At 37.5% G+C, this 14,154-nt stretch overlaps 1 protein-coding gene across 26 annotated transcripts in view; it reads left to right on the top strand.

Annotated features, from left to right (window-relative positions):
* Positions 1-92, top strand: part of FOXP2 (forkhead box P2) — a 979,918-nt gene extending 979,826 nt beyond the window's left edge. For all 26 annotated transcript variants that reach the window (XM_033957711.1, XM_033957723.1, XM_033957728.1 and 23 more), the window contains one exon: positions 1-92. This exon is cut by the window's left edge and continues 562 nt beyond it. The gene's annotated coding sequence lies outside the window, so the exon portion shown is untranslated.
* The last annotated feature ends 14,062 nt before the right edge of the window (positions 93-14,154 follow it).

Genomic DNA, 14,154 nt, shown 5'->3' with positions numbered 1-14,154 from the left:
GTTCAACTTGTTGCTATTGTTTTTAATTTGCACAGGAGTATTATCAAAAAATTAGTGTCACGGCTTGTATCTAGCTGAATTTAAAAAAAAAATAAAATAAAAACACCACCACACAGAACATTAGTTTTTTTTTTTATGTCGGGGCCACCGACTGTAAATGGAATAAATTAGTTGCTAACCACAGTAATTAGAGTGTTGCACTGCAACCATCTAAAAACCTTAGGCTTCCAATTTGTGCTGTTAGTGTTAAGATGTAAAGCTAACATTTTCTGTGCAAGCACCATAGAAACATTTGCAAATCTGCATATATCTTACAACTGTACTCTTTACCTCTTTGTGATAAAGCTTTGTCTACCTGCAAACACAGTCAAAGGCTACAGCTGCAAACCAAAGCCAACTCTAACAATGGCCAATCGCGCACTGACAGAAGCAGCCGCATGCCTAGGTCAGCCTTCTGTAACTTTTAATTAATACAAAGGAACCTTTCCATGAACTACCTGCTGTTTTCTGATAACCTCTGGGATATTTTCATTTAGCCCTATACAAAGAATCAAATCTGAATAAAGTCAATTGAGTCACAGTGTAATCTTCTGAGGCCAAAAGTCACTCTAAATGCAATGAAGATTTGCTTTCATTTAAGAGAAAAAGATGGTGATAAAAGTCTGCAGTGGAAGTTGTAATAGAAAGCAACAAAGTGTGGATCACTGACCAAAATAATGATGTACTTGATGCAAATACAGATTGCATATTGTTATATATAATACATTGTGGGGTGGTTTTTTTTTTTTAATTCTTTCTACTTCCCATTCAGTCATTTTTTTGTGGTGATTACATGTTGACAGAATGTCTTGTATGGTCATAATCTTTTTTGTGTACTATTTTTTTAGTATTATGTTATAAATGAAAAAAATAGTAGGAACCAAACATAAAAGGTCTAGTAAAGCCAAAAATTAATTTCATATTGATTTAAAGTGATCTCGCTGAGCTTTTACACTGAAAGCAAAGATATAGCAATTGTAGTCCATGGTATTTATTTTCAGTCAAACCAAAGTTACATATAATTCTGCCTCTGTTTATACGGGATATTAACACTAACAATACACTCCCTATGGAAGACCTGCAAAGGCCAAATTGTTGGAATGCTGGTTTTCTTGACAATTCCAAACCCAAAAATGTTTTGGTGTAATTGAAGATAGCATAGGCAGATGTTTGCTTCAAACCTAAAAACTTTACATGTTGCTTTTCATGTGCTGTGCCAAGTCTTGATAATACTTTTCCCCCAACCAAGGGACCTCATAACCTAATTATGGTTATTGCTTTACAAACAGTTTTAAAGATAAGGTGGCTGCTAGAGCTTAACATATGTGCCAGTTCCATATGATGGAGCTGGTTCTTGCAAACTAAGCTCATCGTTTATTTTTTGCTGAAGTCAGCAAATAGACTTAAAAGATATACACAGTCATCTATCACGCCAAATAAAAGGACGTAACGGCTTTCGAAAGGGTTTTCCCACTTCCCCAAAAGGCTTTCTGAAAGCTTCTACCTCTGCACACACACACTAAAACAAGAAATTAGAACAATTACAGCAGATTGCATGAATTGTGAGAACGTGACAGTAACTGCTGCTTTTCATTATGTTTGTCTTTGGATCATGATCAATGAAAGGTTAACGTTTCTTGTATCAAATGAAAGATTCACTCGGCAAAAGATTATGTTCTATAATCTACAAAGCTAATTTGGGGATAGCCTGAAAGAGAACATAGCTCTGTTCAATGCATGTGAAAGAGGTTATGATGGACTAGAAATAAATTTGATAAACCGTTAACATCAAGAGGGTGGCCAAAGACTATAATGCTAAAGTATGCATACCTCAGTTACAAAACATTTAACAGGAAGTCTCAGCCACAGAATGCATATACCTGTAGAGTTTTGCATGGGTTTTGTATAAATACAATTTTGAAAAAACTAGCTGCTTGCACATTATACCAGAAAAACCTCCAAAACTGCAATTGCTTTGAAAATAGATTTTAGGTTTTTTGGGTTTTTCTGAGATGCTTGGTCTGTATTTTGATAATTGTGCATATTATGTAAAAATGTTGGTGGACCCATAAACGACCAGACTTTTTTCTAAGAAAAATGTTGCTTTAATGCATTTCATGAATTTTTACTCTTAAATCATTGCTTGCTAGTAATAGCAATCCTGCTTTTCTGCATCTGCTTTGCGTAGCTATTGTAAGGCTTTGAACTAATGTATGTATTTATTGCTTGAACTTCTGTGCATACCTTATAAAGCATAATGTCTGACAATTTAAATGGCTCTTGTATTCTTGCTTCTATCATATGGTAATAATGGGGAACTATGATCTTTTGTATACAGCAAATTTTAACTGTAGCACAAACATCTGTTTATGTATTGTGGAATATACATGTTTATTTATCTTTTTGAGGTAAACTAATTTTTGATACTTTTCATTACTGTGTACTGTGTTCATACCTTGAATTCTCTGACGTTAGAAGTCATGGTTGAGAATTGTAACAGCTGTTATTTGTTCTGTATTCATGGCTTTCACTGCTGAATAAAATAAAGGACCAAACCTAGGATTTGAAAGAAAACTGTCTACCTCTAACACCAGGGAGTTATCAAATTTTGTTTTACATATCTTAAGTCTACAAAGAGATAGCTATTTAAATCTAGTAGGCTTAAGGCTTATATTGTATGTGGTAGAATTCATGGTACAGTTGTACTATTTGAAAATCAATTAAACATTTGTATGAATATTATAAGTATTTTGGTAAATTACCACTAACTGAGTTTTTCTTTAGATAATGTAGACATAAGGAAGCTATCTTCAGTATCAGCATTTTGTGTGTACAGCCTGCTGAACTTTAAAAATGTTTCTTTATGAATTAAGAAGTCTGCAGAAGATTCATTTAATAACACTGCTATAAAATTACACTTTAGATTAGGGGCAGGTAACCTTAGTCCTCATGGCCCACAGTCCAGTTACGTTTTTAGGATTTCCTAAACGAATATGCGTGAGATCGGTTTACATGCACTGCCATCATTGAATGCAAATAGATCTTATGCATATTCATATCCCGAAACCCTGAGTGGGTCGCAGCCCTCGAGGGCTCAGGATGCCCACCCCTGCTTTAGATCAATCATTGCTGATGTTAAATCCTTATTCAGATTTAGTCAAACCTAAAATTCCTATTTTGCAAATTTTTTTCCAATTGGTCATTTCACATTTTTCACATTTTAACATGGGGATTTTGACATGTACATTCTGATATTAATATGTATTTTTAAACCCTAGCTTTATTATGTTATAGGTCTACGAGGGAGTGCTGAAAAGTTCTCAGCTCAACCAACCAACTTCCTAAATTCTGAGCATTATTTTGCCACTGTAGCTGAAAGAGTGTTATCTTATTTTATTAATTGCCAATTTGCAGAAATTATATGCTATGTGGCTCATAATCGAAAGAGAAAAACGTCCAAAAACCGGCCTAAGTCAGTACTTGGACAAACATTTCTCAAAAACGTCCAAGTGCCAATAATAAAAACGGGTTTTGGGCGTATTTCTAAATGACCAAAGCTAAACGGGGCATTTCGGGAGGATTGTCGAGGGTGGGAGTTGGGCGGGGCATGGGCCGGCTTAGAATTAGTCGTACAGCATGTAAAACCGAAAGTTTTATAACAGAGCTTAGACGGAACTTGGACGTTGTGACTTAGACCACGTAAAACATGGTCTAAGTCACAAAAACCCACCTAAACTCACCAGATAAGCACAGAAAACACATAACACAGACCCACACACACTACCCCAGTGATTACCAACCCCCCCCCCCCCGCGCCCCCATAAAAAGTTTATTCACAACTTTAAATTTCAGCCTCCAGACCATCATCACCTGGCCGCCTGGCATAGGAAAGCCTAGTCGTCCAGCCCAGAGACAGCTTAAGTCATCTTGGGAGTGTGTTAGGGACCCATAGAGAAGAGGACCCATGCCCATAAGCCCCTGTAATCACTGCATTGATACTTAAACATGTGCACTGCCCTATCCACCCCCCCAAAACCCCTTTTTTACTGGCATATAAGTGGCTCCTGAAGCTATAAGGGCTATTAGGGTGGTAGATAAGTGGGTCTAGGGGATTCTGGAGGTGGTTTGGGGGGCTCACCGTAACCTATAAGGGAGCTGTAGGGAGGAGGAGACATGGCACCCTTTTTGTGAAGTTCACAGCAGTGCCCTGTAAGGTACTCCACTATGTAGGTGGCATGTCTGGGTGTGCAGTCCATCACTTTGCAGACCCCTCCTACGTCCAACAGGGCTTGTTCTAGGCATTTTGGACTCGGACGGAAAGTTGGATGGAAATGTGGTATAAAGATGGACGATTTAGCAGCTTGGACGATCAGATCAGTAGGACGTATAATTAGACGATTTTTGAAAGTAAAAAAAAGTTGGACATCTCTTTTGAAAATGTGTCTTAGTCTCTTTTTAACTTTGGACGACTTGGGAGATGGATGTAAATGGACTTAGACGTCCCTTTCGATTATGCCCCTCCACATTTTTATATAGTTTCAGATTATTGATTGAACCATATCAATGTCATTCTCTTCTTGGTTGGGCTGAGAACTTTTCAGCACCCCCTTCTATTAACATACCACACTTTCATCCTAATTCTGTGTGTGGTGTTCAAAATTGCACATGCAATTTAATTGACAAATTAGCACTAATTGGGCACTAGTAATCAATTATCAGTGCCAATTGGCATTAATTTAAATTTACATACTTACATTTAGGCCCTGGGAGCCGTGCATAAATTTAAATGCAGATCAAAAAGTGGGAGGAGCATGAATGCAGAGGCTTTCCTGGAATTTGCACCCATTGTTTCAGAATACAGGAGATCCGTGCCTAATTTAGACATGAGAATTTACATCCAGTTTCCATTGGTATAAATCCTTGTATCCAAAATTGGGCACAGATCCTGGTGCCAAATGCTATTTTATAAATGGTGCCCAACTCTAAGTGCCATTTATAGAATAGAATGTAGTGCTAATTGTTATCAGCCCCCAAAGGTGGGTTTCATTTGCAGAATTTAATTCTTTACCTTTTGCAATTTCAAGAGTTTATCTCAATGTTAAAGGTTTCAGCCATAAAATATTGTCAAAAACCAACTGAAAGGAGGGATATAAATGTTATTACTAAATTAATGTATGTGCATTGTTTCCTTGCTGGTGTCTGTAAAAAAACATCTATGAAACCATTTCATTTACTTGCTCACATTTCTTGTGTATAAATAAAAAGCCTAATCCTTTTGGTCCATTAACTACCCATAGGGTTTTATTCCTTTTGGAAATAATTTTTTTCCAACCTTAACAGTAAATAGACTGACTAGCTCCATGTTTTCCAGTAAACACTTGATGCCTATTGTAGGATAAAAGATTTAAATGGCCCCAAAACTGACCTGTAGGCATGTGTCATACAAATTTCTATAGCATTAGCCTTTTAAATAATGTGTGGCATAGGGCTTGGGGTTGTGTGTCTTGAATGCAAGAGATATAGATTTGATTCCCCCATGGGTACTCCAAATCTTGCCAGGTACTTGTGACCTGGATTGGTCATGTTGGAAACAGAATACTGGACTTGATGGATCTTTAATCTGTCCCTGTATGGCAATGCTTACGTTCTTGAGAGCAATATCAGAAAATACATGCACGATTTCAAGATTACTTTGAGAGCAGTGCCAGATTTTCAGGGGATTGTATTTTGTTTTACTTTCTTGGAAATGTCTTCACATTTATGTACATTTTTCACTTTTCACAACTGGCTATCTCAAAAATGCAATTCAAAATGCATTACAGTAGGAGTTTGTTACGCCAGTTTGCATACATACTCTACATTTTCAATTTGAAAGGATAATTATAGAAATGTTCAAAACTAATTATGAATAAGAACCCAAAAAGTCTTGACTTCACTCCCCTTGAGTTAATAAATGGCAGAAGCCCCTATTATAGCAGTAACAGTCATAAGTTACTTAGGATATCTACCAACTTTGCAAGTTTCAAGTTTTATTTAAAATTTGATATACTGCTTAAAAAGTTGTCTAAGCAGTGTACAGAGTTAGAGTAATTGTATAGTTTCTACCATTCTTCTTGGTAGAATAGTTCAAGCTATTTCAAATGGGTAGAGAATGACCCAGAGACAAATTTGTCCCTGTCTCCATTGGAACTCCATTTCCTGTCCCGTCTCCGAGAGTCTTCCGTGTCCCATTCCTGAAAGCTCTGTGCTCATTTGCACAAGCCTTGAACACTTTAAAATCAAAAGTGTTTGAGGCTTGTGTGGTTAAGGCAGAGCTTGCAGGAATGGAGAAGGGACAGAACATGCAGGGACAGGATGGAGAAATTGAGTTCCCAAGGGGACGGGGAGAAATTTGTCTCCATGTCATTCTCTAGGCCAGTGTCCCGCAAACTTTCTTGAGCTGCGACACACTAAAGGTAGTGGCCGCAGCTCGAGGCACCTGGAAGTGCATGGGTGTCACCATGATGATGTCATGCACATACGTGACATCATCACATTGACGTCCACGTATGCATGAAGGAACTTCAGACGGGCCCTGAGATGCCAGTGGGGGGTGCCAGCACAGAAGAGAGCCAGAGAGGAGAGGTGCTGATGCCAGCTGATTGCCTACAGGATGTGCCTCTCCTCCTCCCCAGTGTGCCACGGTGCTGGTGCCTTTCCTCCTCCCCAGTGTGCTGCGGCACACCTGAAATCTCAGTAGGCACACTAGTGTGCCGCAACACACAGTTTGTGATACACTGCTCTAGGCTCAGGTCATCTGTGGCCTGCAGTTCATGTCTTATCACACATTTTCTCTTGGACTGAGCTTTGAGCTTTGACAGAATGAACATTTCTCTCTCTTCTCATGCTGAGCACTCCATTGTTGTTTTTGCCTTGTGCTTAGGATCATTCTCCTGAAAGGTGAACCTTCTTTCTTGTCCAAGGTCTGTGGCTGATTGGAATAGATTTCTACCAGTAACTACCTGTTCTTTGCACCATTCATCTCTCTCTGGATGTTCACAAGGCTCCCTGTGCCTGCTGCCACAGATGTATCCCTGCAATATAAAGCTGCTACCACTAGGTTTTACTGTAGGAAGAGTCTTAGAAGGTGATATACTATGTTTGTTGTATGCCACACACATAACATAAGAATTGACATACTGGGATAGACTGAAGGTCCATCAAGCTCTGTATCCTGTTTCCAACAGTGGCCAACACAGGTCCTAAGTACCTAGCTAGATCCCAAATAATAACAGATTTTTGCTGCTTATCCTAAGAATAAGCAGTGGATTTCCCCAAGCCCTTTTAGGAATTTAGCCAAACCTTTTTTTAAAGCCCACTAAGCTAATTGATTTCACCTCATTCTCTGACAATGAATTCCAGAGTTTACACGTATGAAGAAATATTGTCTCTGGTTTGTTTTAAATCTACTACTTAACTTCACCACATGCCCCCTAGTCCTAGTATTTTTGTAAAGAGTAAACAAGTGATTTATTAAGACCTTAAAGAATGACATTGATCTCATTAGACCACAAAACCCTTTCCTATATGTGTAATTAAAGGTTTTTATACAAACACTATGCAGCACATCATATTGCTTTTCTTCAGTATAAGTTTACACCTGTCCATCCTCTCATATTGCCCATTTTTGTGGAGGGGTAATTGAAATTGTTGAACAATCAACAGTTTTCCCCATCATGGCCAAAGACTTCTGTCATCATTTGGAAGTTATCTTAAACCTCACAGTGACCATTCTTAGCAAATTCCTTAGCCCATGGACACTGATTACTGAGGCAATGCCTTCATGATATCAGACTATTTCTACTTTGCAATGATTGACCTGACAGTGCCCCAAGGGGATATTCAAACACATTGAAATTTTCTTATGGTTGTCTCCCAGTGTAAAAAGTCAAAGGAGTCAATCTCCACATTCAGCAAAAAAGATCAAGCAAAGTATGGAAAAAGATGTTTCCACTCAGGATACCAAGAAGAACAAAAGTTTATTGGTGAATCACAAATAGACTCATACATGCTCACTAGATTCAACATGGCCAGTGTTTCAAAACCTATAGGGTGTCTTCATCAAGCATTTATAATTGTACATAACAAATATATGTTAAAAATACTTTATTTAACATAGTTATAAAAACAAACCAAATGTGATGGCAGATACAGACAATAATTATATAAAGAATATAAAATTATAAATCCATGTGAATAAATACTGAAAATAAAAATATATATAAATTACAATAAAATGGTGGCTTGTTAAAAAGAAACAAGGATACAAAAAATGTCTATAAATGCAACAGAAAGAGATATGGTAGGCAGATAATTGGACATGAGCAATGATATCAAAAACAAATAATGAGATATTATCATGGTTCTAATGTTCAGCTATTTAATGTATCTTCTTTCCAATACAAGCTGTCTACAATGAGAACATGAAATCATGAAAACACTTCACTCGGAATTTGCTATTTGGTGTTTCCACTTTCAAATACAAGCAGTGTAAAATGAAAACGTTATAAACAATCCAATAATACCATAAAATCTGTATCTAAAACAACTCAATAAGGCTATAAAATCCTGAAAATCCTTCACTAGAGCACACCTAGCATTAAAAAAATGTATCTAAAACAGCTTACTTTTCTTAAATTCAAATATAGATTATAGCGGTTTAAAACCACAGTGTTATGAAGAGCAGTCACAGGTCTAAGTGGGAAAAATTGAACCCCGACTGTCAGACTTTAAAGAGACAGTCAACGCATGTCCGTTTGTGCGATACTATAAAGTGCTTTATCAGACCTTAAAATAAAATCAGGTTTGTTTGTGCAACATCCATCTGTTCTCTGTTATAAGGCTGGAAGAATTAAAAATGAAAGTTTAACATGCACACAAATAGCATTAAAAAACATGGTGCATGTCTCTTGCTGTTGCACAAATTGCACTCACGAGAATAATATATGCACACTTATAGTAAGCAATGTATATCACATAAGGGCACACCTGGCTAAACACTGAAGAGTGTGAATGACATAAACATGCCCAAAATCATCAAATGAGGCACAGAAAAAAGTTACAAAGAAACACTGCAGTGATGCATGGTCGCAAAATACAGGAATAAAGAAGCACTGCAGTGAAATACACTGGTTCAACCTAAAGGAACAAAAAGCAGTAGCTTGCGGTGAGGGCTTTCAGGGTATTCAGTGAATTCCCAGCTCTATAGCCCTGCTTTTTTTTTTTTTTTTTGGTTTACTTTTTCATTGATGCAGTTTGATATGTTGATATATACAAAAAGTATATATATATATATATACATATATATATATATATATTGCAGGGCTATAGGTCTGGGGATTCTCCGAAACTCCTGAAGGTCCTGATTAATCTGAATTTGATTGACTGAGCAGCTTCTGCCTGCTTCCTGCTCAACCAATCAAATTCAGAGCAGTGCTCTCAGGGCCTTTAGAGGGTGGGGTGAATCCCCTGAAGGCTCTGACTGCACACCTCTGAGTGAAATGCCTGGTGGATTGCACAGGCACCCAATAATACTGGAGCACAGCATAAAAAAGTCAGTATAAAAAGAATAACAAATACAAATGTATGGAAATGGAAAATACTCGTAGAATAAGAATGTTCAGGACTTTGATGGTATAGTAAAAAAAAAAAAAAAAAGAATCTATATACAGTAAAGAGTGCCTGGGATGATGATATATCAAAGAGCAGAACTAAAGACTGAGTTCTTTAAAGAAAATTCAAATCTGTCTCTAGGTTTAAATCAAACAGTATGCCTGTGTTTAATGTGAGAATCATTCTCTGTTCTTCACATAGCAGGAGGAGGTCTATATCTCCTCCTCTTTGCTTATTTTTTTATGATTTTGAAGATCAAAAATCTTAGTTTCTATGAGTAATGGCCGGCGCTAAAATCCACGTTATGCTTTTTTAAAAAGGGGGAGGGTGGTAAGTTAAGGAGAAATAGTGTGACATTTTTGTTTAGACTGCTTGTATTAGAAAATGTGCACATTAAATAGCTGAGCATTAGAACCACGGTAATATTTCATAATATGTTTTTAATAATATCTATGCTGTGCAATTATCTGCCTACCATATCCCTTTTTGTTGCATTTCAAGACATTTTTGGTATCCTTGTTTCTTTTAAGCATGCCATTATTTATTGTATTTTATTTTTATTATTATATAGTTTTATTTTTATTTTCAATATTTGTTCATATGCATTTATTCCCCTCCCTTCTATGAGCATCCGAGCTGTTACTGCAGTGGCCGGTGCTAAGAAATGCTATTTTTAATATTCTGTATATAATTGTCTGTATCTGCCATCACATTTAGTTTGTTTTTATGAGTATGTTAAATTATTTTTAATATATACACTGTATTTGTTGTGTTCAATTATGTATTCATGTTGAAGACACCCTATAGGTGTTGAAACACTCACCGTGTTGTGTTTAGTAAGTACGTATCAGACTATTTTTGATTCACTAGTAAACTTTTGTTCCTCTTGGTATCCCTAGTGGAAGTATCTTTTTCCCTACTTTGATTTTTTTGTCCCCAGTGTGTACATTTGAATGACTTTGGGCCTGTTTACAAAGCCTTTAAATCTCTATGGGCTTTGGGGCCGTTACCGCACAGCAGCCACTAACGCGGCTTTGTAAAACAGGCTCTTTATCTTAGATTTATCTCAATTTTCAAATTCATTTTATATAACAGGGAATGCTTGATTTTTTTTTTAGCCATTTTCAAACAGGAAAAAAGGGATTTCCTGTTGAAAAATATGTGAGAAGGATATTCTTGTACGGAAACCCTCCAAAATGAAACATCAAAATATGAAAAAAAAAAAAAACCTTCAACAGGCACCAAAATATCTTTCTGCCATTATTTGTACAAAATTGGCCACACAGATGTCGCTGCAGAGCAGAGGGGCAGCAATGGACTTTAAACAATGGAACACAGGTACAAATCCCACCTTAATTCATTATGGTGCTCATTTTCACAAAATGTTTAAAAAAAAAGTGGTATAAAAGGGCAGAACGATGGTTTTCTCACCAAACTCTTCCAATTTGCTGATTTCAAATCCCATTTTGTAGACCAATTTAAATTTTGGTTGTCTACATTGCATCTAAACTGGATAGGGTGTGTTGGAGACATGGTTTGGGTGGGCATATAATTTGGATGTTTTTCTGCAATAAACATTTTAGAAAACATCCAACCACAATTTGAACAGTTGGGGCTAGACTTGTTTTACCAACAATTGCCAAATAGGTGTTCAAACTGACCAGATGACTAGTGGAAAGATGAAGGTATGACCCCCCCCCACACACACACACACACACATACACTTACACATACACTCCCCCAGACCCCCTTCCACCACCAAAGATATGAGTGAAATAGTACATACCTGGGCCTTTTTAATGTGAAATTCACTTCAGTGTCCCCCAAGGGTGCCCTACTGTTCTGCTGGGATGTCTGTATGGTCAGTCTGCTAAAAATGATGGCTCTTCCTTCAGTACATCCCAATGGGTTGTTTTGTACGTTTTTCTTTTGGACGTGTTTTTTTCAAAATGGTTAAAAAAGATAGACATACTGAGGACAAGCACATCTGAAAAATTACCATTTTTCTTCTCTCTCCTCTCCGGGGTCTCTTCTCCATCCACAACCAAGGAAGATTCACTTGAGCTCTGGCTTACCTTCAGCCAGGCAGCCCTCACTCCAAAACAGCCTCCAGTATATATATCTAGCTTCCAGCTTGCAAATCTCTCCCATACATCACAGGGTGGCATTGCTTCAGCTCCTACTAGGGAAGCTCCCTCCTGGAGACCGCTCTCTCTGTTGGAGATCTCTCTAGAATATACCCAGCTTGGAGATCTCTCTAGAATATACCCAGCCTGGGCAGAAGTATTCCTCTTAGCAGTTGTTCCAGCTCCTGTAAGGTAGCTCAGCTCTATGCTGCTGAGCCCAGTGCAACCTGGAACTTGTAGTCCATCCCCTCTCTGGCACACTTAGCATGAGCTCTTGTGTTAATCAGTTAACAGAATGGATTAAGAACCAAGTGTGACAGAGCTGGAGTGAGGAACTGGTCAGCTGTGACACTTAATGTATGAGTTGAAAACTGCATTGTAGCTGTTATGACCATTGATAGTGCAACTGCACCTACCGCTGAGAGGGGCAGTAAGTGCAGCCACCTTGTGCATGGCCAAGGACTTACCATCAGATGTCTTCACCCCTTGCCATTCCTTGATAACATTCAAGGACTCTGATTCTCTCAATGATAGCTGCCAAACCACCAACAGTGATGATGAATTTTCCTGAACTCTTCAACACTTTCTCAGTGACATTCCCTGAACTCCTTGACACCCACAATGTAATCCAACAACTCGCCAAACACCCAGAATGACATTCTCTGAACTCACACCACAGTAAAACCTGACACCCCTGGATCACATAACATGAGAAACTCTCCCATGTATCCAAGCATCACCCACATGTTGCAATTTTTTAATCCAAATAAAAAAATTGGTAATATCCTATCTAAGCACCAAAGTCTGAATTTTCAATGGAATGCACCAAGCACCACCAACAGGTCCTGAAATAAGACCACAGATAATGATGCAAACTACAATGCACTAGTCAGTACGGGCTTGATTTTCCCTCGTGATGACCAATAGCCCCAGGCAGGTATTTATTAAGTGATAAACACTTAGACCAAAGTCTAAATAAATCCTGCCCCGTACATCATCGTGCCTTTATAAATTATATGTTAGTGAACTGGTGGAAAAATCAAGCGCTTGAGCAAAACCAAAGGAGAGACAGAAGGAGCCAAAATAAGAAACAGGGAAGAAGAATCAACCCTCCAAAAAACACCCCACACTACCTAAATAAAATGAAAAGAAAAAATCAAAAAGTCTATCAATCAAAAAACGCTAGAACAAATGAATAAATAGAATGAGATCACAAAATAGTCCATTGTCCACATTATAGTCACGTTCCAAATACCAGTAGTGAAAAGCAATCAGTGGAACTTTGTATAGAATATCCTTCCTTAGTGAAAATGAATATGAAAGGGTGTCCAAAATAACAAAAGCAAATAGTGAAAAACAATATCAAAAATTTAAAGACAGAAAACCGTCCGTGAACAAAGCTTAATACTAAAAGAGTCACTGTAACTTCCAGCTGAATCGACCACTTGTGGGATGATTCAATGATGGTAAAATAAAACGTGGGATAGAACCAATCCACCTCACAAAACCAGTAAAAATTAAGGTATTTGTCATGACAAATATTTAAGAAAGATCGCAGGCTGCCATGACTGAATATTAGTTTGAATTTTTAATATTTCATGGCCGCATTCTCTACCAACGCCCAGCTTTAGAATATGGTTCTGCCTTATCCAATAACTGTTTTTAACAATATATATACATTTGATTTATCTTTAACTCTATTTCTTCATATCGTTACTCTCTCCCTTTCTCACACATTCAATCTGAGGTGTACTCTGTACGCTATACATCAGGGGTGTCAAAGTCCCTCCTCGAGGGCGGCAATCCAGTCAGGTTTTCAGGATTTCCCCAATGAATATGCATGAGATCTATTTGCATGCACTGCTTTCATTGTATGCTAATAGATCTCATGCATATTCATTGGGAAAATCCTGAAAACCAGACTGGATTGCGGCCCTCAAGGAGGGACTTTGACACCCCTGCTATACATTGAATGTATTTATTTATTTATTGTCATGTTAGAAACACTACCTATCATGACTTAGCATCAAAGCAGTTTGCAAATAAACCAAACTAAAACAACAATTATATGATAGAATACTATAGTGAAAAGAAAAATAGAAACATTATAGAATGAGATATAGATAAATGTAACTTTGACAGCATGAAAGGAAATCTGCACCACTCATACCCTTATATCCCATCTCTCTTCCTCCATGAACCTATATATTTTCAGGAATGAAGAACTATCAGAGGACACATGAAGGATAATTCTATAGCACTGGCCAGAAAATTTTTCCAAAGGTGATTATGATAGATGACTTCAAAATAAACACAAATATAATTTCCCACTGACTGT

The sequence above is a fragment of the Geotrypetes seraphini genome, chromosome 9 (assembly GCF_902459505.1).
Source record: "Geotrypetes seraphini chromosome 9, aGeoSer1.1, whole genome shotgun sequence".
In the NCBI taxonomy this organism is placed as follows: domain Eukaryota; kingdom Metazoa; phylum Chordata; class Amphibia; order Gymnophiona; family Dermophiidae; genus Geotrypetes; species Geotrypetes seraphini.
Note: the sequence above shows the minus strand (reverse complement) of the source record. Positions and strands in the feature narration are given on the sequence as shown.